Source organism: Euleptes europaea, chromosome 3 (assembly GCF_029931775.1).
Source record: "Euleptes europaea isolate rEulEur1 chromosome 3, rEulEur1.hap1, whole genome shotgun sequence".
NCBI lineage: Eukaryota > Metazoa > Chordata > Lepidosauria > Squamata > Sphaerodactylidae > Euleptes > Euleptes europaea.
In genome coordinates, this window is record NC_079314.1 from 123,594,913 (window position 1) to 123,621,338 (window position 26,426).

Consider the following 26,426-nt stretch of genomic DNA (forward strand, 5'->3'; position numbering starts at 1 on the left):
TGGTTCTGCCCGGAGGACAGAGCAGGGAGCGTAATTGAGCAATAATTCAATGTTACTGGAGGAAACCTGGCCCATAATGTGAGCAGCCGCACGGCAGCTCTAGATTACAGCCCTCTCCAGGGGAGATTATTTTTTATTAAAATCTGGGTTGACGGCAAACACTCAGATGGGCTTCATTTTTTAATGCCGGCTCGGTTCCCCGCGGATACTTGTGAACAGTGGTTCGCGATGCTGCCTTTGCGTGGTGTCTGAGCTGGAGCCGTGCGTTTGCCTGGTAGTCTGGTCTGACACAAAATGCCTCTGGGCCTCCATGTGCCTGACAGCAAGCGATTAGCCGGGTGCTGCAAAGAACTGAAGAAGAAGGGAGGGGCCATGGCTCAGTGGCAGAGCATCTGCTTGGCATGCCGAAGGTCCCAGGTTCAATCCCCGGCATCTCCAGTTAAAGGGACCAGGCAAGTAGGTGATGTGAAAGACCTCTGCCTGAGACCCAGGAGAGCTCTTGCCAGATTGAGTAGACAATACTGACTTTGATGGACTGTGAGTCCAATTCAGTATAAGGCAGCCCTTCAAGTACTTGAAGATGGTTATCATGTCCCCTCTCAGTCTTCTCCTCTTCAGGCTAAACGTACCCAGCTCCTTCAACCTTCCCTCACAGGACTTGGTCTCCAGACCCCTCTTTCCCATTCTGGTGCTCTTAATGGTTCGCGGTCTTGCAGCTGCTCAGCACATTTTTCGAGAGGACACCCCCAAGCCCTTGAAAGGCAGAAACCCAAAGCTGCCTCTGTGCTGGACCCAGGCCCACAGGTAGGGTTGCCTGCTCTGGGTTGGGAAATACTTGGAGATTTGGGGGTGGAGCCTGAGGAGGGTGAGGTTTGGGGAGGGGAAGGACTTCAATGCCATAGAGTCCCAATTGCCAAAGCTGCCATTTTCTCCAGGTGAACTGATCTCTACCGGCTGGAGATCAGTTGAAATAGCAGATCTCTAGCTAGCGCCTGGAGGATGGCAACTAGGGTTGCCAAGTGCCAGGTGGTGGCGGGTAAATTACCGCCAATCCACCGGGCTGCCCGCCGACCAACTGAGGACCGACGGGCACCCTGTGCACATACGCACATGTGACGCACCTACGTCAATTCAGGGTTTACCCTGAAGCGACGTGGACGCTCTAGCAAATTCAGCCAAAACTCTATGGTTTCCATAGAGTTTCTTCTGAGTAAACCGGAAGTGATGTAGGCATGTCGGTGTGCGGGCGCATCAAGCCAGGCGCACACCAGCACCGCACATCCCAGAAAACCTCCCGCTGATCGACCGACGGGACCTGGAAAGCCTTATGGCAACCCTACCCACAGGCTTTCCCCCCAGAAGTGCCAGTTTCCCAGGTAGGGTTGCCAACCTTCAGGTAGTGGCTGGAGATCTCCTGCTATTACAACTGATCTCCAGCCAATAGAGATGAGTTTACCTGGAGAAAATGGCCGCTTTGGCAGTTGGACTCTATGGCATTGAAGTCCCCTCCCCAAACCCAGCCCTCCTCAGGCTTCACCCCCAAAACCTCCCACCGGTGGTGAAGAGGGACCTGTCAACCCTACTCCCAGGCCAGGTCAGGCAAGTTCACCTGAGGGAAGGGCCTCCAGGGGTCGGAAGGTGGCCTGGAAACTTCCCTCGAATGAGAGCGAGAGTCAGCGTGGAATTGCCGGCAGCAGCGGCAGAAGGGCTGTGCGTCACGCTTCTAACTGAAGAGTGTTTGAGCGCATCATTTCAGGTGCTCAGTGGGCAACCGAGCAACCAGTCCGAGGTGGCGGGACTTCCTCTCCTTTCTGCGTGAGATCCCTCTCCAAGAAGGAAGGAAGGCTGCTCGGCAGCTGAGCTCCACGGATGCGCCCAGTTCTCAAAGCCGAACAGCTTTGCGTTGTCTTTCTGCTCTTTTCAAAAGACGCCTTCCACAAAATGAGACCTAAAAGGCCTTGTAAATCCAGCGTATTGCTGTTACAATCTTAAATTCCCTCTTACAATTGGTAAGTGAAACTTTGCAGCCTCCTAAGTCTGATTGGCAGAGCGCCGGCTTTCTCTTGGAGGAGGAGCGCAGGAATGTAATGCTGGGCCTTATTCAGCTAATCTTCTCTGAGTCTTCCCCGACACTCGCGGTTTCCTTTGAAACCCAGTCGTTTGCAGATGCTTGTTTCTGAGTGTTGGGCTCCATGTGTAGGAACCTGCGTGGTGTAGTGGTTAAGAGCGGTGGTTTGGAGCGGTAGTTTGGAGTGGGGGACTCTGATCTGGAGAACAGCCCCAACCATGATTTCATCACTTGCAGCGCAAACCGGCCTCCTGCTTCTGTCTAGCTGCAGAACGTCACGACTAAGAGCGCATCCTCTGCTCTGCGAATGTGCACGGAAACGATATCTGTGCAGGGTCACACAGACACGCCGGTGAATCATATGTGTAGGAAGTAGATGGTGGCTTGTTGATTGCTGCCTACATTGGATAAATCCACCTGCTTGCGTTGACCCCGAGCACAGCTCGTGCTGTGAGACCGCAGCGGCAGCAGGGAATCAGAACAAAGCCGGGTGTTTCTCTAAGTGCCCAAAGCACCTCCCGTGCATTACGCAATAATCTTTTCCAGCCGGTCTGCTGGTATTTCCCTCCCCACATCACAGCTGAGGCTGAGCGATGGTTCCCTGCTTATGTCGCCCTCCCTCGAGGCGGAAGTGAGTCGAAATCCTCCGCTCGTTATCTTAATGAATTGCGGGACAATTGCTTTGAGTGTGGGTTAAGTGGTTTGCGGGGTGCGCGTAAGTGCTTTTGAAGCCAAACGTCACACGAGACCCCTTGCAGTGTGTCAGATGCCTCTCTGCCGCCGGCTCACCACTTTGCAACCTCATGCAGGAGGAACAGGTTCAGTCGGAGGACACCTCTTCCTCCCAAAGGTCAGGCTGATGGGCATTCATGGGGCCTTCTGCAAAGTGCATCTTAAACTTTCTTTCAATCTGGTCTCAGGCGCAAAGCAGAGCTCTCTGGGCCCACACAAGGGTCCCTCCCCATCTCATGGAAGGCTTCTCTAAAGGGGAAGGGTGGAGGCCAGGCCCAATTTGTTCTGATCTGGGGGCTCCAGATCAGCCAGTGTGCTGTAGTGGTTAAGAGCGGTGGTTAGGAGTGGTGGACTCTAATCTGAAAAACCGGGTTTGATTCCCCACTCCTCCACATGAGCAACGGAGGCTAATCTGGAGAACCGGATTTGTTTCCCCACTCCTCCACATGCAGCCAGCTGGGTGACCTTGGGCTAGTCACAGCTCTTTTAGAGCTCTCTCAGCCCCACCTACCTCACAGGATGTCTGTTGTGGGGAGGGGAAGGGAAGGTGATTGTAAGCCAGCTTGATTCTTCCTTAAGTGGTAGAGAAAGTCTGCATATAAAAACCAACTCCTCCTTCTTCTCCTCCTCCTCCTCCTTTTCCTTCCCTCACTTCCATCCCAACCGCTTTGCAGTGGGTAATGGGCTTCAGCCTGGACACCCTGTGGAGGGGCCCCTGGCTGCAGGGGGAATTGCAGCCAATTCCAACAAGAAGATTCACACCCCCATCGTGGTCCTGGAAGGCCTATTGACCTCCTCAGTCTGGGCAACATGGTTCTAACTACTGTGCACCAGCCGGCATACAGAGGGCTCATCCTCAGAGATGCTGAGGTCTTCAATGTGTACATAATCACCAGGTGAACTTACGTTGATCGAACACCCTTCTGTTGAATGCACATAGTGAGCTCCTGGGCTTTATTAGAATTTTCCTCTTGCACCCAGCCAGGCAGCAGCCGCTTGTGACAAATGTGTGTCTTGACTTGCTGCAGTTTTGAGCTTGCAGAGTCCGTGAACGAAATATTCTCTCTCGCCAGAAATGAGGCATGTATCCCTCCGTGTTGTGATCAAGTCATGAATATGTTTCATGCATTTGAAACACAGAGTACGTTGCAGTTCCCTTGCACACGCACCCCATTTGAATCTGTACATTCGGATGCATCTTTGAAGTAGCCCTGATTCTGCACTTGCAAAGCAGCATCTGTTGTAAAGTGAGAGCAAGAACCGAATGCAAGATTTAGTTGGCTAAGTTCATGAGCAGACAGTGATGTGGGAAGGCACACAGAGACACCCTAGTAGTAAGTCTCAACTTAAAAGTCATAGATCTATTTTTTCCCACTGGAAGTGGTGGCAGAAGCAGACAAGGAGTGGGCTGGGATGCCCAGTTGCCCAAAAGCACCCCTGTAATTGCACAAAAGAACTCTGAACTGTTCACATGAAGATAAACAACTGTGAAACAATCAGCTTGCTGATGGTTATCAGTGTGCAGGATGTCAACTGATCCAGGGGGTAATTGCACATCCCTGCCTCTCTCTGAAACACTTGTCCACCAGACAGCTTCTCGGGCTTTGGAAAAATGCACTTTGTGTGGTCAGGGGTCTTGCTTTTTCTTCATCTCCCCCAGGACTGAGCTCTGACATTGAGAACACATGCTTGATGTCAGGTTCTGCTCTCGTGTGATGCGCTTGCAGGTCTCCTCTCTGGCATCATTGCTGCAGGGCCTGCAGGGCTGCCAACCTCCAGGTACTAGCTGGAGATCTCCTGCTATTACAACTGATCTCCAGCTGATAGAGATCAGTTCCCCTGGAGAAAATGTCCCATTTGGCCATTGGACTCTATGGCATCGAAGTCCCTGCCCTCCCCAAACCCTGCCCTTCTCAGGCTTTGCCTGAAGACCTCCCGCTAGTGGCAAAGAGGGACCTGTGGCAACCCTAAGGGCATGCCAAGGGTTGAGCTTGACACTGGAGAAACAGCGAGATTCGGCAGGGGGCCCAGAAAGGCAGTCAGCCTGTGTCTGGACTGTACTGCTTCAAGCAGCTGAGGGGACTTTATGCTCCTGCATGCAAAACAACCACAACCCTGCACATAGAAAATTAGGCCCATGAGAGGGCCTTTTCAGTGGCAGCCCCACAATTATGGAACAGCCTCCCCAGAGAGGTGTGCCTGGCTCCCACAGAGTCCACCCTGCAAAGCAGCCATTTTCTCCAGGGGGAGAAATCTCTGTCATATGGAGACCAGTTGTAATTCTGGGAGATCTCCAGGTCCCACCTGGAGGATGGCAAGCCTATTTCCCAGCCATCTCCATCGCCTAGGAAGAAGAAGAAGAAGAAGAGTTGGTTTTTATATGCCGACTTTTTCTACCACTGAAGGAAGACTCAAACCGGCTTACAATTCCCTTCCCTTCCCCTCCCCACAACAGACACCCTGTGAGGTAGGCTGGCTGAGAGAACTCTAAGAGAGCTGTGACTAGCCCAAGGTCACCCAGCTGGCTTCGTATGTAGGAGTGGGACAACAAACCCGGTTCACCAGATTACCCTCTGCCGCTCATGTGGAGGATTGGGGAATCAAACCCGGTCCACCGCTCCAAACCACCTCTCTTAACCACTACACCACGCTAAGATGAAAGAGCCAGGGGTCCCTAGGGCAAGGGGTGTGACCGCAGCTGCCTTTGAGCCCCTGCACCTTTCCATTTGGAAGCAAAGCAGCACACCGGCATCCAGGGGGTCGCAGTCAGTCTTTTTTCTTAAATGCTCTTGGGCGAGAATTGTCAGGCTGTCCAGGTTTAAAGTTGCTTTTCTTCAAGAAATACTGTTTAACATCTGGACAGGCTGCTGTTGCAGTGGGAAGTATTCCACAATTCCTACAAACCGTGACGATGCCATCTGACTTAAAAAGAAAATTCAGGTCAGATATCTTTCTAGAGCAGGGCTTGCTCGCTTTCTGTGCCCTGTGCTGATTTTTGTGGCACATCAGCCTGTTCCCTTCCCTTCCCTTCCTCACTTCCCTTCTCTTCTCTCCCCATGAAAGGGCAGAGAGAGAAAATCTGGGGAAGGCGTGACTATGCGCCATTCCTTCCATAGAGGCATTCGTGTGTCTTCATGCAAAATCCGTGCTTGTTTTGCATTTAAAAGGAGGGTGAGTCCTGGGGTAGAGGTGCAGCTTGACTCTGGTGTGCTTCTGTGGGGTGTGCTTCATTTCACATAACCCACCAAGACTGCTCATAGGGTTCCTGTAGATTTGGGGTTAGAGCCTGGGGAGGGTACAGTTTGGAAAAGGCAGGGATCTCAGCTAGGGTTGCCAGTTCCACTTTGGGGGTGGAGCCTGAGGAGGGTGGGAGTTGGGGAAGGGAGGGATTTCAGTGGGGTACAATGCCACAGAGTCCACCTTCCAAAGTGGCCATTTTTTCCAGGTGAACTGATCTCTGTTGCCAGGAGAACAATTGTAATAGCAGGAGAACTTGGAGCACCTGGAGGTTGGCACCCCTAGTGTCCCTTTCCTCTCTCCCCAATATGGTTGCCAGCTCCGGGTTGGGAAATACCTGGATATTTTAGGGGTGGAGCCTAAGAAGGGCGGGGTTTGGTGAAGGGAGGGACTTCAATGGGGTATAATGCCATTTGGGTTTGGTGAAGGGGTTTGGTGAAGGGAGGGACTGCAGTGGTCTCTGTCACCTGGAGCTCAGATGTAATAGCGGGAGATCTCCAGCTACCACCTGGAGGCTGGTAAACCTAACCTCAGCAAGATACAATGCCCTAGGGCCCACCCTCCAGAGCACTCATTTTCCCCTGGGGAGCTGATCTCTATAGTCTGGAGATAAATTGCAATTCTGTGAGATCTCCAGGTCCTGCCTGGAGGTTGGCAACCCTAATTCAGTGCATTGGGGCTCTGGCAGAGTGAGGCCTGTTGCGTTGGTCACCCCTCCTCTTTGTTTTCCTTTTTCTAGCCTCACCGGAGACACTGGAGGACAAACAAGGGGGCTGCCCCACATTTGAAGGGTCTGGGGGGTATTGCTCCCCTGCCCCCGTGTGATGAATGGCCGCAGAATTCCCTTTTCTGTACAATTATTCATTTATTGTGTTTATTTGTTTGCGTTATTTATAGGCAGCCTTGCTCACTCAGGCTTAAGGCAGAACACACAGAGTAAGCTGATGTGATCAATGGCCGGGGTGCGTTCAATAAACAGCACAACGGGGTTTGGGTTGTGGAAACTTGAAAGCAAGCAGAAATGTCAGCCAGAGCAGAAACAATGCTGAAACAAAGCATAAGCATTTAAACACGAGACGTTAAAATGATACAGAAGCTACATGGACGGAGCATCCTTAAGCAACAGATATTCAAGGCAGCATAGTCCACGGTCCCGGTCCCTTTATCAGTGCATCTTTCCGAACCATTTCATTTCATAATCTCATTTCCTTTTTTGATCGGGAGAGATGCCAGGGTTGGGTAGATTGTGGGGATGGCATGGATATTGCACTTTTGAAGAAGAAGGAGTTGGTTTCTATATGCCGACTTTCTCTACCACTTAAGGGAGACTCAAACCAGCGTACAATCGCCTTCCCCTCCCCACAACAGGCACCCTGTGAGGTAGGTGGGCTGAGAGAGCGGTGACTAGCCCAAGGTCACCCAGCTGGCTTCGTGTGGAGGAGTGGGGAAACCAACCCGGTTCACCAGATTAGCCTCCGCCGCTCATGTGGAGGAGTGGGGAATCAAACCCGGTTCTCCAGATCAGACTCCACCGCTCCAAACCGCTTCTCTTAACCACTACACCATGCTGGCTGGATTTTAGTAAGGCATTTGATAAAGTTCCTCATGTTGCTTTTGATCAGCAAGTCGGATCAGCAAGTTGGAGGGCTGTGGATTAGATTTTAGGATGGTTAGGTGGATAAAAAATGGGTTGGATAATCGCATCCAAAGAGTGGTCATCAATGGCTCCTCCTTGTATGATTGGAGGGGCAGGTCTCCCATGGGGTGCCGCAGGGCTCAGTTTGGGGCCCAGCGCTCTGTAATATTTCTATCAACAACCTGGATGAGGGTGTGAAGCAGGGTTGCCAGGTCCCTCTTTGCCGCCGGCAGAGGTGGACTCTATGTCCACCTTTATACCTCACTGAAGTCCCTCCCCTCCCCAAACCTCTCCCTCCTTAAGCGCCACCCCCAAAATCTCCAGGTAGTTCCCAACCTGGAGCTGGCAGCCCTAGAAGGCACACCTGAGAACGTCCAGGCATTCTCTCTTGCAGTGGTTTTCCAAACCCGGGGCTGGAAGCATCAGAAGATATGAATAACAAATCTTAAGGGCCAGGGTGGAGCAGGGGAAGGGGAATAAACACTATGTTAGACAGCATTTTCCTCTTCTAGTGGCTCTCTTGTTATGGTGGCTGTCCCAGGCCCCTTGAACAGGACAAGGAAACCCATCAATCAAATCCCTGCCTGGCTGGCTGGCTGGCAGCTTGCAAACGGGCATCTCTCGAGGCTGGCAAACTGCCGTTCTGCTAAGTGCCTAAGGATGCCAGCCGTGGTGTAGAAAATTCTTGGAGATTTGGGGACAGTGCCCAGGGAAGGAACTCAGCAAGGTACATATCTGTGGAGTCTGCCCTCCAAAGCAGCCCCTTTCTCCCAAGGATCAGATCTCTGTAGTTTGGAGATAATCTGTGATTCTGGGAGAACTCCTGGCCCCATCTGAAGGTTAGCAACCTGACTGCCTGCTTGGGCAAACGATGCAGGGGAGGGACTGGGCTGCTGTGTGTGTGGGGTCATACCTGTGGAATGGAATGGGGAGTACCTAGAATCATAGAATCATAGAGTTAGAAGGGACCACCAGGGTCATCTAGTCCAACCCTCCACAATGCAGGAAATTAACAACTACCTCCCACCCCCCACATCCCCAGTGACCCCAACCCTCCCCCCACCATGCAGGATCCCACAATCAAAGCTCTCCCGACAGATGGCCATCTAGCCTCTGCTTAAAGACCTCCAAAGACGGGGACTCCACCACCCTCCGAGGCAGCACCTTCCACCATCAAACAGCCCTCACCGTCAGGAAGTTCTTTCTAATGTTTAGGTGGAATCGCTTTTCTCTTAGTTTAACACCATTACTCCGTGTCCTGGTCTCTGGAGCAACAGAGAACCAGCTAATTCCCTCATCAACATGACATCCCTTCAAATATTTAAACATGGCTATCATGTCTCCCCTCAACCTTCTCTTCTCCAAACTAAACAAACCCAACTCCCTAAGTCTCTCCTCATAGGGCATGGATTCCAGACCTCTGACCATTCTGGTCGCCCTCCTCTGGACACGCTCCAACTTGTCAACATCCTTCTTAAATTGTGGAGCCCAAAACTGGACACAGTATTCCAAGTGAGGTCTGACCAATGCAGAATACAGTGGTAGTATTACTTCCCTTGATCTAGACACAATACTCCTATTGATGCAGCCCAGAATTACATTGGCCTTCTTAGCCACCATATCACACTGTTGACTCATGTTCAGTTTGTGGTCCACTAAGACTCCCAGATCTCTTTCACATGTACTGTGGTCAAGCCAACTCTCTCCCATCCTGTACCTGTGCCTTATGTTGTTTCTGCCTAGGTGAAGTACTTTACACTTCTCCCTACTGAAATCCATTTTATTGCTTATGGCCCAGCTCACCAGTCTATCAAGGTCATTCTGATCTCTGACCCTATCCTCCAGGCTATTAACTACCCCTCCCAACTTGGTGTCATCTGCAAATTTGATTAGCATATCCTCTATTCCATCATCCAAGTCATTTATAAAAATATTAAATAGTACCGGTCCCAGGACAGACCCCTGTGGCACCCCACTAGTCACTCCTCTCCAGGATGAAGTTGTGCCATTAATGATCACCCTTTGGGTTCGGTTGGTCAACCAATTACCAATCCACCTAACAGTAGCAGTGTCCAGCCCAGATTTTACTAGCTTTGTTTCAAGAAGATCATGGGGGACTTTATCAAAGTCTTCACTGAAATCAAGGTACACTACATCTACAGCATTCCCTTCATCTACCATACTTGTCACTCTATCAAAAAAAGATATGAGATTAGTTTGGCATGACCTGTTTTTGAGAAACCCATGGTGACTGTCAGTGATCACGGCATTTCTTTCTAAGTGCTTACAGACTCTGTTTAATTATCTGCTCTAGTATTTTACCTGGTATTGATGTCAGGCTGACTGGACGATAATTGTTTGGGATTTCTTTCCTCCCCTTTTTAAAGATGGGGACCACATTAGCCCTCCTCCAGTCTGCTGGAACCTCTTCTGTTCTCCATGAATTCTCCTGCCATTTGAGAGGAGATCAGGCACCACCACAGGGTAAAAGAAGAAGAGTTGGTTTTTATATGCCGACTTTCTCTACCACTTAAGGAAGAATCAAGCCAGCTCACAGTCACCCTCCCTTCCCCTCCCCACAACAGACACCCTGTGAGGTAGGTGGGGCTAAGAGAGCTCTAAGAGAACTGTGACTATCCCAAGGTCACCCAGCTGGCTTCCTGTATAGGAGTGGGGAAACCAACCCGGTTCACCAGATTAGCCTCTGCCGCTCATGTGGAGGAGTGAGGAATCAAACCCGGTTCTCCAGATCAGAGTTTGCCATGCCAAATTACCTCTCTTAACCACTACACCACGCTGGCTCTCCAGGGTACCTGCCAACGCCCTGCCTGGAGGCAACCTGCCCTGGACTCCCAACTGGAGGACCCTCCCCCTCCCCTGCTCTGGTCTAGGTCTAGAATCTAGAGGCCACTTTGGTTTTATGAATGCCTGGATGACAGCATCACATCTGGATGAAGCTGACTTAATTTTGCAGGGGAAAGGCCCAGAGTCAATGCTTTATTGAGATTCATATTGTCAGCTCTCATCTGCGTTCACACATCTTCTGGCCCTGCATTTTGGTATTCCATTAAAAGAATGGGGTTGGTGGGGGGGGGGGAGTCTGAATCAAATTTTCCGGCATGCTTAAGTTCTGCCTCCCCACCCCACAAAACTCCAAAGCAGCTTCATTTGCATCACTGTGTTCCCAGCCGTTGGCTGGCCTTCTCTTGGGAACGCCCTCTGTTCTAGTTATTTATTTATTTAAAGCATTTGGAACACAGGCAGGATAAATGCTGCTGCAGTGTCTTGTTTGGGGGCTTCCTGGAGGCACCTGGTTGGCCACTGTATGAACAGACTGCTGGACTTGACGGGCCTTGGTCTGATCCAGCAAGGCCTTCCTTATGTTCTTATGATGACTTCCAACTTGGAAGGGTTTAAGAGGGGAGTGGACATATTCATGGAGGAGAGGGCTATTCATGGCTACTAGTCAAAGTGGATACTAGTCATGATGCAAACCTATTCTGTCCAGGATCAGAGGATAGGTGTTGTGGAACACGGGCAGGACAATGCTGCTGTAGTTGTCTTGCTTATGGGCTTCCTAGAGGCTCCTGGTACTTTGGAACAGACTGCTGGACTTGATGGGGCTTGGTCTGATCCAGGAGGGCTTTTCTTATGTTCTTGACACAGGCAGGATGGTGCTGCTGCAGCCGTCTTGTTTGTGGGCTTCCTAGAGGCCCCTGGTTGGCCACTGTGTGAACAGACTGTGGGACTTGATGGGCCTGGGTCTGATCCAGCAGGACTTTTCGGATGTTCTTTATGTTCTTATCCTGCCTTATCTCCTGGGACTCAAGGTGGCTCGGTAGTGTCCCAGGGTTACCAACCTCCAGGTAGGGGCTGGAGTTCTCCTGGAATTACAGCTGATCTCCAGAGGACAGAGACTGGTTCCTCTGGAGGAAATGGCAGCATCAGAAGGTGCTGCTCCATGGCATCATTTTCTTTCTGAGTTCCTCCCCTCCCCAAACTCTGCCTTCCCCAGGCTTCACCCTTGAATCTCCAGGAATTTCGCAAAGCAAAGGTGGCAACCCTATGGCTTACTAAGGACCCTCCCCACACAGGATGCTGTGCCACAAGCTGCAAGCCCCCCCGGCACTAGGGTTGCCAACCTCCAGGTACTAGCTGGAGATCTTCTGCTATTACAACTGATCTTCAGCCAATAGAGATGAGTTCCCCTGCAGAAAATGGTCTTTATGGCAATTGGACTCTAAGGCACTGAAATCCCTCCCTTCCACAGACCCCGCCCTCCTCAGGCTCCACCCCAAAAACCTCCGGCTGGTGGTGAAGAGGGACCTGGCAACCCTACCCAGCACCTGGTTGCATTGCTGGTTTTGTTGTTGTTGGTTCAGTTCTGGTTCTGTTAAGCCCCCACCTCTCTATACACCCCCCCGGGCCTCTGCAGGCGATCCCTGCTCTCTTTGGATAGAGCCGACGCTGGACGGGCAGGGTTGTCTTGGGAGCGGGTGCCTTCGTGGACAGTGCTTGTTTCCAACTCTCCGGATGGAGCAGTTCTGAATTCCAGTGAGACCAAAGCAGCAGCTGAATTGCTTTGCGGAAACGGGGCCTTCATGTAAAGGATGTTTTGCCCAAGTTCCGTAATCAGCCCAACACCCCCCCTCCCCCGTCGTGAGCTTGCTAAAAGGGCTGCCTTTAAAGATGCGGCTCAGCAACCCACGTTCTTTCGATTCAGCATTAATTCCACCTCCCGTCTCATGTATTAATTATCCTAATTCTCCGTCTCCCCCTGAATATGGTAGCAAAAAAGCCTCCGGTTCTCTCTTACACGCTTTGATGCCAGAATTTCAATGTCTTCCCCTTTAAGGCTGTACTTATTTCCCCCTGCAGTGCAGTGAAGTTAATCGCAGGGTTAATGTTGGCCGAACCGGACCCTATCAGGTGCCGGAGGGGCCCCGTTCTCTCCCCCCGGAGCCTCAGTTTCCTTCTTGAAATCTGGAGCTGTAATCCCAAGCGATCCGTTGTTTTACTGATGTAGAGCAGATGGTTCCCAACATCCTTTGTTGCACTTTGAGATGTGTTGAAGGAGAGTCAAAAGAGACAGAGATGGGATACATGAACACATGAAGCTGCCTTATCCTGAAACGGACCCTGGAGGGTCCATCAAAGTCAGTCTTGTCTACTCAGACCGGCAGTGGCTCTCCAGGGTCTCAGGCTGAGGTCTTTCACATCACCCACTTGCCTAGTCCGTTTAACTGGAGATGCTGGAGATTGAACCTGGGACTTTCCGCATGCCAAGCACATGCTCTACCACTGAGCCATGGCCCCTCCGCTGGGCTGACATGATGGTACTGTTGCCAACCTCCAGGTGGGGCCTGGTGTTCTCCTGGAATCACAACTGATCTCCAGACTACATAGATCTTTTCCACTGGAGGAAAGGGTAGTTTCAGAGGGCAAACTCCGTGGTATACCATAGATTATGGGCAAGATTGCTCTCCAAATTCTCCCCTCCACAGGCAGCAACCTTACATCCTCAGGAATTTCCCAGACTGAAGTTGGCAACTCTAGGTGAGTGGAAGAAGGGCTGCTGTTGCTGGATAGAGTTGCCAACCTCCAGGTACTGGGGAAGAAATAGGCACCACTGTACTAATATCGGGAGGTGCAAAAAACTTTATAAGCTACCAAAATGACATAACAATACAGCTATACACACTATATACACTACTAAGCTGAAACACACAAGCTAAGACAAACAACGTGACTGTACAAGGTGGAAAAAGTGTCAAAATGACACAGCTAATGTTCATAGAGTCTCTCTCAATTGTAGGAGAAGTGGTATCCAAAGGATTTTCAATGAGGTTCCCAATGAGGAGACGATCGTTTCGAGTTCACAATGAACAAATCTTCATCAGTCCTTCAACGTCCTCTTGTACATTCATTCATTCAAATATTCTCCCATAACGGGTAAGATTTCAAAAAATGCCAAATCATTATTATTTCCCACGAAGGGTAAGAGACATCACTTCCCACTTGGGGTAAGGATTATAGTGTAGCAATCTCAATAGTATAGAGAGATATTCTATATAGATATAGATATATCCTTCGTGGGAAATAATAATGATGTGGCATTTTTTGAAATCTTACCCGTTATGGGAGAATATTTGAATGAATGAATGTACAAGAGGACGTTGAAGGACTGATGAAGATTTGTTCATTGTGAACTCGAAACGATCGTCACCTCATTGGGAACCTCGTTGAAAATCCTTTGGATACCACTTCTCCTACAATTGAGAGAGACTCTATGAACATTAGCTGTGTCATTTTGACACTTTTTCCACCTTGTACAGTCACGTTGTTTGTCTTAGCTTGTGTGTTTCAGCTTAGTAGTGTATATAGTGTGTATAGCTGTATTGTTATGTCATTTTGGTAGCTTATAAAGTTTTTTGCACTTTGTATACACTTCGCTCCTGTACTGAGTTCCCCAACCTCCAGGTACTAGCTGGAGATCTCCTGGTATTACAACTGATTTCCAGCCGATAGAGATCGGTTCCCCTGGAGAAAATGGCCGCTTTGGCAATTGGGCTCTATGGCATTGAAGTCCCTCCCCTCCCCAAACCCCACTTTCCCCAGGCTCTGCCCCAAAAACCTCCTGCCGGTGGTGAAGAGGGACTGGGCAACCCTACTGTTGGAACACCCCCCCCCCCCCCACACACACACACACAAATAAGGTTGCCAGCTCTGTGTTGGGAATTACCTGAGTTGGATCCTGGGGAGGGCAGGGCTTGGGGAGGGGAGGGGTTTCAATGGGGTATAATGCCATGGAGTCCACCCTGCAAAGCAGCTCTTTTCTCCAGGGGAACTGATCTATGTTGTCTGGAGATCAGTTGTAATATTGGGAGATCTCCAGACCCCACCTAGAAGTTAGCAACTCTACCCTACTGCTTTTCCTAGCATGGTTGCCTTTTCCAGCGACTCTTATCTTCTCATACTGTGACAAAAGTACGATAGCTTCGGTGTGGTCATTTTAGCTTCTAGGAAGAGTTCAGGCTTGATTGGATCTAGAACTCACTGATTTGTTTTTTGGGTGGTCTGCAGTGTCTATAGATCTCCACATTTCAAAGGAATCTACTTTCTTCCTCTCAGCTGCCTTCACTGTCCAACTTACACACCCATACATAGTAATGGGGAATACTATGGTATGAATTACTTGATCTTGGTCACCAGTAGTACATCCTTATACTTAAGGATCTTTTCAAGCTCTGTTCTAGCTCCTTCATGGCTACCCTTCCCAGTCTTAATCTGATTTCTGACTAATTCTACACACAGCCATTGGTCCTCCTCTGCGGAGGCAGCTGTGAATTTTACAGGTGCTGAGAGGACGGAGGAGGAAAGCAGGGCAGGGCCTGTGGCTCAGTGGCAGAGCATCTGCTTTGCAAGCAAAAGGTCCCAGGTTCAATCCCTGACATCTCCAGTTAAAGAACCAGGCAGTAGGGGATTTGCCAGGCCACCTGAAACCCTGATGAGCCACTGCTAGTCTGAGTAGGTAATACTGACCTGGATGGACCAAGGGGGGGTCTGATTCAGTAGGCGGTCAGCTTCATGTGTGTTCACATGAGACAAGGGTTTCAGAGCCATAGTAGGACTGCCCTGCAGATGAAGCCTCTAACAACAGTATTGGGATTCGTGGCTTATAATGATTACAAAATCTTATGCCAAGAAGGTAAGAGCCCCATGGCGCAGAGTGGTAAGCTGCAGTACTGCAGTCCGAACTCACGACCTGAGTTCGATCGCGACGGAAGTCGGTTTCAGGTAGCCTGCTCCAGGTCGACTCAGCCTTCCATCCTTCCGAGGTCAGTCAAATGAGTACCCAGCTTGCTGGGGGTGAAGTGCAGACAAGTGGGGAAGGCACGGCAAACCACCCCGTAAACACAGTCTGCCTAGTAAACATCAGGATGTGATGTTACCCCAGGGGTCAGCAATGACCTGGTGCTTGCCTAGGGGACTACCTTTACCTTTATGCCAAGAAGACTGGCAGGTCTCCTGTGAGCTTCATGGGGGCTGCTCCATCCAGCTGCTTCCACGGAGACTTCAGCAGCCCCTCCGCCTGGCCTTCTTAGAGCTACGGATGTCGCCAGGCCCAATAGCAACTGGTCATGTTTCAATTGTGCATTTCCGGTTGCACGTTTTTCTCCTCCGTGTTAGATGCTTAGAGCAAATGGAAGGACCTGGTATAATATAGTTCTACATTGCTATGGAGTACAAAGCTCTTGAAGTGTTTTATGGTGTAGTTATGGTGTAGTTAAAACCGTCACCGAGACGCAGCCGGCAAACAGCAGCAGCAAAACACAAGAGGCTGAAAAGGTCCCTTGTCTGGTGTAGTGAGGAGACTGGAATGTTTGCATAAGAATATAAGAACATAAGAAAGGCCCTGCTGGCTCAGACCCAGGCCCATCAGGTCCAGCAGTCTGTTCACACAGTGGCCAACCAGGGGGCTCTAGGAAGCCCACAAACAAGGCATCTGCAGCAGCATTATCCTGCCTGTGTTCCTTTACAGCACCTCATATAATAGGCATGCTCCTCTGATCCTGGAGAGAATAGTTGTGAATCAGGACTAGTATCCATTTTTACTACTAGCCATGGATAGCCCTCTCCTCCATGAAAATGTCCACTCCATAAGAACGTAAGAAAAGCCCTCCTGGATCAGATCCGGGCCCATCAAGTCCAGCAGTCTGTTCACACAGTGGCCAACCAGGTGCCTCCAGGAAGCCCACAAACAAGACAACTGCAGCAGCATTTATCCTGCCTGTGTCCCACAGCACCAAATATATCCAGCATGCTCCTCTGATCATGGAGAAAATAGGTATGCATCATGACTCCCCTCTTAAAGCCTTCCAAGTTGGCATCCATTACCACATCCTGGGGCAGGGAGTTCCACAATTTAACTATGCATTGTGGGAAGAAATACTTCCTTTTACCTGTTTTGAATCTCTCACCCTCCAGCTTCAGCAGATGACCCCACATTCTAGCTTTATTAGAGAGGGAGAAAAGCTTCTCCCTGTCCACTCTCTCCATACTATGCATCATTTTAGAGACCTCTATCATGCCTCCCCTTAGCCGCCTTCTTTCCGAACTAAACAGTCGTTATGCTTCCTTGTCATTGAATGAGAGGTGCCTTTCCACACACCTGTGTGCTTGTGTTGGCCCCACCACCTGTGCCTTCCCTGGGTCTGTGTCAGCATGAACAAGCCAAGCCAGGTGTTTGGCTGCACCAGAGCGACACGCCAGCAAAAACCAGAGTGACACGCCAGGGCATCTCCCTGTCCCTGCAGAAGCAAATGTGATCCTTGGGGGACAAACAGCTGGTCCCGAAAAGCAAGCCCAGTCTGGGGTTTCAGCTACCTGTGAGGCTGACCCAGACCATTCCATCCAGCTCAAGTGAGACATCAGGGCTGCGCTACTCGGCCCCGGGGGGGCTCAACTTCTTGAAGGAGGTTAACAAGCCGGGAGGGAGACTCAGGAGGACTCAGCCAAGGCCTTTGGCTACCCCAGCTGGCTCCTCTCCAAAATGTCAGGGGATTCTGGAGGGTCCTCCAGGTTCTCACAGCACTTTACTGGCAGTCACATGTCACCTGGTCTCCAGACCCTCGCCATCTTTCTTTTTTTAATGGCAACAAAGATGATGAGGGGTCTGGAGACCAAGTCCTATGAGGAAAGGTTGAAGTTGCTGGGTTTGTTTAGCCTGAAGAGGAGAAGACTGAGAGGGGACATGAACACTATCTTCAAGTCATATAGAGGAGGGTGCCGAGTTGTTTCCTGTTGCCCCAGAAGGTCGGACCAGAACCAACAGGCTGAAATTAAATCAGAAGAGTTTCCGTCTAGACATTAGGAAGAATTTTCTAACAGTTCGACCAGTTCCTCAGTGGAACAGGCTTCCTCGGGAGGTGGTAAGTGCTCCTTCCCTGGAGGTTTTTAAGAAGAGGTTAGATGGCCATCTGTCAGCAATGCTGATTCTGTGAACTTAGGCAGATCATGAGAGGGAGGGCATCTTGGCCATCTTCTGGGCATGGTGTGGGGGTGTAGGGAGGTAGCAGTGAATTTCCTGCATTGTGCAGGGGGTTGGACTAGATGACCCTGGTAGTCCCTTCCAACTCTATGATTCAATGATTCTATGTGTAGCTCACTTATACGGAATAAGACTATGGTTCCTTCATGGTCTGCATTGTCTACCCAGATTGGCAGCAGCTTTCCAGGGTCTCAGGCTGAGGTCTTTCCCATTGCCTCCTACCTGACCAATTTGACTGGAGATGCTGGGGACGGAACCTGGGGCCTTCTGCATGCCAAGCAGAGGCCCCAACTCTGAGCCGTGGCCCCTCCCAACAGATACCACCTGCCGCTTCCCACTGTGGAGGACTGCAGAGTTTTCCTAGACCAAGCGGTTCTCTCCGGGCTCCAAGCAGGTTCCTTCCTGTGTTCTGGGGTCAGGCAGGTCTCGGGGGGCCAGCTGGGTCCCTGGTGTCGCTCCTTACTAAGGAAAGGAAAGCGAACGGTCCTGGCCGGCAATTATGTCCTCTTTGCCAGGGGGGCAAGGTTTTCCACTCAGAAAAGGCAGAAGGGCAAGGTGGGTTGGGGGCTCAGCCCCCTCTCTTCTGCATGGGGGGCAGCAGCAGACTGAGGAGCAGGGACCGTCCGGAGTGTCCCCTCCGAAGCTGCCATTTTTTCCCCAGGGGAACTAATTTCTGCAGACTGGAGATCAATTGTAATCGCAGGGGATCTCCAGGTGCCCCCTGGAGGTTGGCAGCCCTTACCTCAAGCCCCCCTTCAGTGCCTTCCTGTCTGAAAAAGGTAGTCCTCCTTAAGCCTTCTCTGGCACCAAATCAGGAGAGTGCTGGAAGATGGTGGTAGAAAGAGCTGCCAGGTCGTGGCTGACTCATGGAGACCCCGTAGGGGTTTCAAGCCAAGAGACAAGTGGTGGTTGGCCATTGTCTGCCTTCTCCCTACCTGTCAGGTAGCAACGTACTGGCCCTGCTATCCCAAAAAAGGTAAAGGTAGCCCCCTGTGCAAGCACCGGATCATTACTGACCCATGGGGTGATGTCACATCCCGATGTTTACTGGGCAGACTTTGTTTTTGGGGTGGTTTGCCAGTGCCTTCCCCGGTCATCTTCCCTTTACCCCTGGCAAGCTGGGTACTCATTTTACCCACCTCGGAAGGATGGGAGGCTGAGTCAACCTTGAGCCGGCTACCTGAGACCGACTTCCGTGGGGATCGAACTCAGGTCGTGAGCAGAGCTTTTGACTGCAGTACTGCAGCTAACCACTCTGTGCCAACACCCTCTTTATTCCTAACCCAAACGCTGACGTGGGCAGGAATCCCCACAGAAGCAATCGGGGGCGGGGGGGGGGACGGGGGACTTTGGCTGGCTGCTTTGCATGGGCCAGTTCCCGGGCTGATTCCCGGAGCTCTTTGCTGGAGACCTTTTGCTTCTCAAGAAGAGGCGCTGCTGAGTTTGGTGGAGAGCCAGAGGAGCTGAGGTTTGCTGGTGGTGGCCCTGGCTGTTGCTAGGGTAGCCAACCTCCAGGTGCTAGCAGGAGATCTCCTGTTATTACAACTGATCTCCAGCCTATTGAGATCAGTTCACCTGGAGAAAATGGCTGCTTTGGCAATTGGACTCTATGGCATTGAAGTCCCTCCCTCCCCAAACCCTGCCCTCCTCAGGCTCCACCCCCAAAACCTCCCGCTGATGGTGAAGAGGGACCTGGCAACCCTAGCTGTTGCATTCAGGAGCGCAGTGAGCCAAGGGTGTGGATAGGGCTCCCAACCTCCAGGTACTAGCTGGAGATCTCCTGCTATATTACCACTGATCTCCAGCCGATAGAGATCAGTTCCCCTGGAGAAAATGGCGGCTTTGGCAATTGGACTCTATGGCATTGAAGTCCCTCCCTCCCCAAACCCCGCCCTCCTCAGGCTCTGCCCCAAAACCTCCCATCGGTGGTGAAGATGGGCCTGGCAACCCTAGGTGTGGAGGAGGAGAAGGCGGTTCCAGGGGGGAGAGAGGGAGCCAGGCCAGCGTAGTCCTCCGCGCTCTGCCTCCCGCATAACCTCTGCTGCCTTTGCTGAATTTCCTTGGATGCTGCTTGGCCAGTGTCCAGGGATAATCTTCGAGGCGTGCCAGAGCCGTTCCGTATGCAGGAGCGGGGCGGCTGCCAGGCCTTCCTCTCCTGCTTTTCCCAAGGCCACCTTTGGAGGGACTTCAGCCAGCGGGAACCCGGGTCGCCAACTCTTTTCTCTGCTCTCGCTCCTGTGCTTGCGAGAGCAGCCTTGAGGCGCTGGCGTGAAAGGATGCGCGGATGTCCCTGCCCGACATCTCTGTGCCAGGAAAAGCTCCACTTGCTGAACATCTTTTTAAACTGCACTCCTGTCTGGAACACCTGCTGAATCCTTAGTGGGATGCCTGGCATGAAGGACACAACGATGGGGCAGACTGAGGGGGGGGGGCTTCTTTCTTTCCATGTTTCTCCACTCGAAATTCCCCCCATGGCTTGCTTGCCACAATCTGAACCAGGTGGGAGAGTAAGCCATGGGTGGGCAAGGGGAGGTATGTGGAAATGTTGGGTGCGCAGAAGGGTAAGCCCCTCCGCCCGCGCCTCCGCTGCAAATGGTCCCTCCCCAGAGCTCCCGCTGAGGGGACGGGGCGTTCTGGGCCCCAATCCTTCCGTGCTCCAGAGCTCCCCTGCCTCTCCTGGCTTGGCAGGCGCAGACTTTCTCTTTCGACGGCAGCGGTGGCTCTGCTGCCCCAAATCTGTCAAGCTGTCGTTCGCTGGGACTTTGAGGGGGGCTTGGCCCCTCCACGGCCTTCAGCCGTCATGACAGTGACGTCTACGCCCCAGTTTCTGCAGCCTGAGGAAAGAGACGGTTAGCTGCAAGGTATGGGGTGGGGGGGGGAGGAGGAGAAGGAGTGCAGCTTTTAGAGGAGGAATCCCAGTTACATCTCGGCAGTCCAAAGCCTCTGGGATCCACCTCCTCATGGAGTAATGCCCCCTCCCAAGCCCAGGTGTAGTTGGCCTCTCTGTCTTACAGAGGGGAGAGAGCATGGCAACTCTTCGCCAAGGACTCAGGACCAGAACGAAAGCAGGCTGTGGGGGGAGTCTACCAAAAGGGTCTTTGGCCATCCTGCCAGCCACCACCCCTCCAAGCAATGCCCCCATTGCTTCAGCTAAGGTTTTTGAACACATGAAGCTGCCTTCTACTGAATCAGACCCTTGGTCCATCAAAGTCAGCACTGTCTACTCAGACCGGCAGCGGCTCTCCGGGGTCTCAGGCAGAGGTCATTCACATCACCTACTTGCCTGGTCCCTTTAACTGAAGGTGCCGGAGATCGAACCTGGGACCTTCTGCATGCCAAGCAGATGCTCTACCACTGAGCCACAGCCCCTCCCACAGTCACCTGGTCCCTGAAGAAGGACAGTTGGTTTTTATTTGCCAACTTTCTCTACCTTTAAGGTGTCTCACAGTGGCTTACAATCGCCTTCCCTTCCTCTCCCCACAATAGACACCTTGTGAGGTAGGTGGGGCTGAGAGAGTTTGGAGAGAGCTGTTACTAGCCCAAGGTCACCCAGAAGGCCTCATGTGGAGGAGTGGGGAATCGAACCCAGTTCACCAGATTAGCCTCCTCTGCTCATGTGGAGGAGTGGGGAATCAAACCCAGTTCTCCAGATTAGAGTCCACCGCTGCCAACCACCGCTCTTAACCAGGACGCCCTGCCGAGAGAAGTGCCATATACTTCCGGGTACTTGTTTGTGCAGCCATTCGGGGCTTCTTGGAGCAGCTGGATGGCTTTCGCCAGCTGTTCCTTCCTCTGGACACAAGGCTTGGATGGGTGGGGCTCATGGCCCTTGGCCTCCGCCCCCTCCTCCGCGTGGCCTCTTCCCTGCCAGCTGTTCTCCCTCAGGAACATCAGCAGGAGAGCTGACTGTGGGCGCACCTGTCTGCCCTCAGGGGGTCGGAGCATTCGGCCCCAGAAAGGGCTGAGTCCCGGCTTGGGGCAAAGGGGTTGCGTCACGGCTTTAGGGCACATCTGGCTGTTTCCCTGGGGTGTGGACGGATGTTTCACCGTCTTTCTGCAAATGGTTTGGGGAGCTGAGAGTGTTCATTCAGTAAAAGGTCAGCGTGAATGGAAATGCCAATGCTTGATCGTGTTTTGAAGAAAAATGTTGCACTGTAGTCCCACATTCGTTCTACCTGAATGTCAGTGCCAGAAGTAGATGGCACATCTGTGCACCAGCAATGGTCAATTAAGAGCAATCCTAAACAGGTCTACTTGGAAGTTAAGAGCAGTGGTTTGGAGCAGAGGACTCTGATCTGGAGAACTGAGTTTGATTCCCCACTCCTCCACATGAGTGGCGGACGCTGATCTGGTGAACTGGATTTGTTTCCCCACTCCTACACGCGAAGCCAGCTGGGTGAACTTGGGCTAGTCACATTCTCTCAGCCTCACCTACCTTACAGGGTATCTGTTGTGGGGAGGGGAAGGGAAGGTGATTGTACGCCAGTTTGAGTCTCCCTTAAGTGGTAGAGAAAGTCAGCATATAAAAACCAACTCCTCTTCTTCTGACTGTAGCCTTATTTGTCCTATGGTGGCGGCATGGGCAAAGTTGCCTTTGCTATTGGTCTGTTCCACGTAGATTGGCGTCAGAAGTGACTTTTGGAATTCACTATGGCAAGATGTGAGGGTGATAACAGGCTTCACACCCGTAAGAAAAGGAACAAGCCATCCCGCAGGGTCCAGGCCTGTTCACACCTTCTTGTGCCGGGGCAGGGGTCCTCTGGGTATCCCCCGCACGAGTGACCCCCACTCTGGAGCAGCCGGGTGGATTGGTGGACAATTGCCTGCCGAACCACCCACCTAGCAACCTTAGGTGTAATGCCATAGGCTCCACCTTCCAAAGCAGCCCTTTTCTCCAGGTGAACTGATCTCTATCACCTGGACCTGGAGTATAGGCAGGCAGTAGGGTTGCCAACCTCCAGGTGGGGCCTGGAGTTCTCCCAGCATTACACCTCATCTCTAGACTGCAGAGATCCGTCCCCCTGGGGAAAATGGCTGCTTTGGAGGGTGGATTCTATGTAGGGTTGCCAGGTCTCTCTTTGCCACCGGCAGAAGGTTTTTGGGGTGGAGCCTGAGGAGGGTGGGGTTTGGGGAGGGACTTCAGTGCCATAGAGTCCAATTGGCCTTCTGTTACAACTGATCTCCAGCCAACAGAGATCAGTTCCCCTGGAGAAAATGGCCACTTTGGCAACTGGGCTCTATGACACTGAAGCCCCTCCCAAAAACTCCCGCCCTCATAAGAACATAAGGAGAGCCCTGCTGGATCAGACCAAGAAGGCCCATCAGATCCAGCAGTCTGTTCACACAGGGTCCAACCAGGTGCCTCCAGGAAGTCACAAACACCTCCCGCTGGTGGCGAAGAGGGACCTGGCAACCCTAGACCTGTGGCATGGGGCACCCAAAGATGCTGGTCCTCATTATCAAGGGCGGCTCCAGCTCTGGGGCCTTTCCCTTGGTTTCTCTGGGTAGCTTTGGTTGCAGACGGAGATGGAGGAGGAGGAGGAGGTTTCACACGGGAGGTATTCTGGAAGCTGTTCTATGGTCGGGACGCCAACCTTTGTATTATTCATTTCTATTCTAAATTCAGAGCTTTTTTTTTTTTTTTTTTGCTGTCTCCAGTTTTCTAGCAGCTAGATCTCTCTCTCTCTCTCTCTTTTGCAGTGAAGCATTCAGGCTCAGGGAACGCGCTTTCTCTCTCCCTCTCTCTTGATGTCGTGGCTGAAAATCAGAAAGGAAATAACATCTACTATTTCTCTCCCACTCGTTTGTCACTTTGAGGGGGGGGCATGTGTTGGGGGACACGTCAGCAGATTGCAGGAGTGCTCCTAGACTGAAAGAACTTTATTCATTGGGGGCTCACAGGCAGCCAGCCCCTCATTTCTGAAACCTAAAGCAGATTCCCTCCCCACTAAAATCTGTGTTTTGAGCCTTTTTGAGGTTGAAGAAGCCGACGCCTCTGCTGTGTGGGAACAGACTGGCAGAAGACTCAGGGGCCTTCATTTTGAGCACACAGTTGCCCGGGTTGAGGGCTTTGATTCCAACTCCCAGGGTCGGACTGGCTGTACTATATCCCTGATTTATTTTTATCTTCGCATCCATTAGGGTTGCCAGTCTTTAAATTGACTCCTGTCGCCATCTTTTGAACAGCTGTGTGATCTGCTGGGATCAGTCAGGGATTGCTCTTGTGGATTGAGAGCTGGCTGAAAAATAGGAAGCAGAGAGTAGGAATCAATGGTCAGTTCTCCCAATGGCGGGATGTGAGAAGTGGGGTGCCTCAGGGATCTGTGTTGGGACCGGTGCTTTTCAACCTGTTCATCAATGACCTGGAGTTGGGGTTAAACAGTGAAGTAGCCAAGTTTGCAGATGACACCAAATTATGTAGGCTGGTTAAAACAAAATCGGACTGTGAAGAGCTCCAGAAGGATCTCTGCATACTGGAAGAATGGGCATTAAAATGGTAAATGAGATTCAATGTGAGTAAGTGTAAAGTGATGCATATTGGGGCAAAAAATTCCAACTTCGCATATACACTGATGGGATCTGTGCTGGCAGCGACAGACCAAGAAAGGGATCTTGGGGTGGTAGTGGATAGCTCAATGAAGATGTCAACCCAGTGTGCGGCTGCTGTAAAAAAGGCAAATTCCATGCTGGCCATAATTAGACGAGGAATAGAGAATAAAACTGCTGATATCATACTGCCCTTGTACAAATCTATGGTGAGACCACACTTGGAATACTGTGTACAGTTCTGGTCACCACACCTTAAAAAAGGATATTGCAAAGCTTGAGAAGGTGCAGAAACAAGAAATCAAAATGATTAGGGGATGAAAGATTTATACAATCTGAAGAGAAACAGTAAAATAAAAACTAACTATGATTAGGGGACTAGAGCAACTGCCTTGTGAGGAGCAGTTACAATGCTTAGGTCTGTTTAGCTTGGAAAGAAGGTGGTTAAGCGGCGACCTGATAGAGGTCTATAAAATGATGCCTGGTATGGAGAGAGTGGACGGGGAGAAGCTTTTCTCCCTCTCTCATAATACTAGAAGGCGGGGTCATCTGCTGAAGCTGGAGGGTGAGAGATTCAAGACAGAGAAAAGGAAGTATTTCTTCACACAACACATAGTTAAATGGTGGAACTCCCTGCCCCAGGATGTGGTGATGGTGGCCAACTTGGAAGGCTTTAAGAGGGAAATGGACATGATCATGGAGGAGAGGGTTATCCATGGCTGCTAGTGAAAATGAACACCAGTCATGATGCATTCCTATTCTCTCTAGTATCAGAGGAGCATGCCTATTATATTGGGTGTGGTGGAGCACAGGCAGGATGGTGCTGCTGCAGTCATCTTGTTTGGGGGCTTCCTAGAGGCACCTGGTTGGCCGCTGTGTGAACGGACTCCTGGACTTGATGGGCCTGGGTCTGGTCCAGCATTAAATCGCATCACTGATCAAAGTGTTGTTGTTTTTTAGTCTTTCTCACAAGGTTAGTGGGACTGGGAGAGGCTGGGAAGTCTCCCACACTCCCCACTGCCATTCTGAAGATGGATTTCCTTCAACCTCCCCCCCCACACACACATGGCACCACCTCCAACTGAGTCAGCCTCCGGTTCCATCTCATCTGTGTTATGTATTTGGAATGACAGCTTGGGGGTTCCAGTCCCAGTGCCTTTCTCAGGCCAGCCCCCCAGCACCATTTCAGTTGAGGTTGAACCTGGGACCAACCGGTGGGCATCCAAGCATCCGCACGAGCTGAGCCATACCCCCTTCCTGTCAGGATCCTGACTGTCTCTTCAGGGTCCTGACTGTCCTGTGCCTGGGTCTGTCAAGTACCAGGTCATGTGGGTTCGTTTCTCTGTGAAGTGTTTAACTGTCAGACAAGCTCTTGACATGACTAAGGCCCATTGCTGTTCCCATGTCTCGTTTAGGTTTCTTTGAACTGTTCAAGCAGCCCCCTCTCCCATCCTCCCTCCCTGCTCCGACCTTGAGCCCCTAGCAGGCCTCTCAGTATTATGGCTGGTTCGCTCCTGTTATCTTATGGTTCCCAAGCCGCTTAGCTCTGCACCTGGGTGGGCGTCATGCTTAAAGTTATGCTTTGTAGTTTTGGCCGCCATTAGCAGCTTTGACTCCGTAGATTGCTTACGATGTATACCTTCAAGCTCCTCAATAAAGATTTACCTGCTTCAACTCAACCTGTTCGAGCAAGTGACTTTTTGGGATTGCTGAGGGCAGCTCAAGAACTTCACACTTTCTACCACTGATTTAGCCTCCCCGACCCACTTCCTGGAGGCCCACATGACTCAAAACCAGCTCCATTGTCCTGCATCAGATTTTCTGCCCCCTCCCTCCCCAGGCAGGCCAACCCCTGAGTTTTTGGGGAGAGTTCCTGGAGGACCACAGGTAGCCAAGAGCAGGCTCCGCCAAGTGGCCCCTGAAGTGTGGGCAGAGCTGCAGGGCCAGTCTGCTTGGGTTTGACCAGTGGCAAAGGTGGCAGCAGCCTGCTTCCCTCTATGGGCATGGCTGTCATGCCAGGGTCCCTTGCAGCTGCTGCTATCTCCACGAAGGCTGTTTGGCTCACCTTGCTCCGTTTTAGTGTCCCAATGCAATTGGCATTGCAGTCAAGTCTTAGCACTCTTCCCTGGGTCATCGGGACAGAATATTTAGGGGAG

At 51.5% G+C, this 26,426-nt stretch overlaps 1 protein-coding gene across 1 annotated transcript in view; it reads left to right on the forward strand.

The window, feature by feature from the left end:
• Positions 1-26,426, forward strand: part of SHANK3 (SH3 and multiple ankyrin repeat domains 3) — a 348,499-nt gene that overhangs the window by 30,264 nt on the left and 291,809 nt on the right. The gene's annotated exons all lie outside the window — the stretch shown is intronic.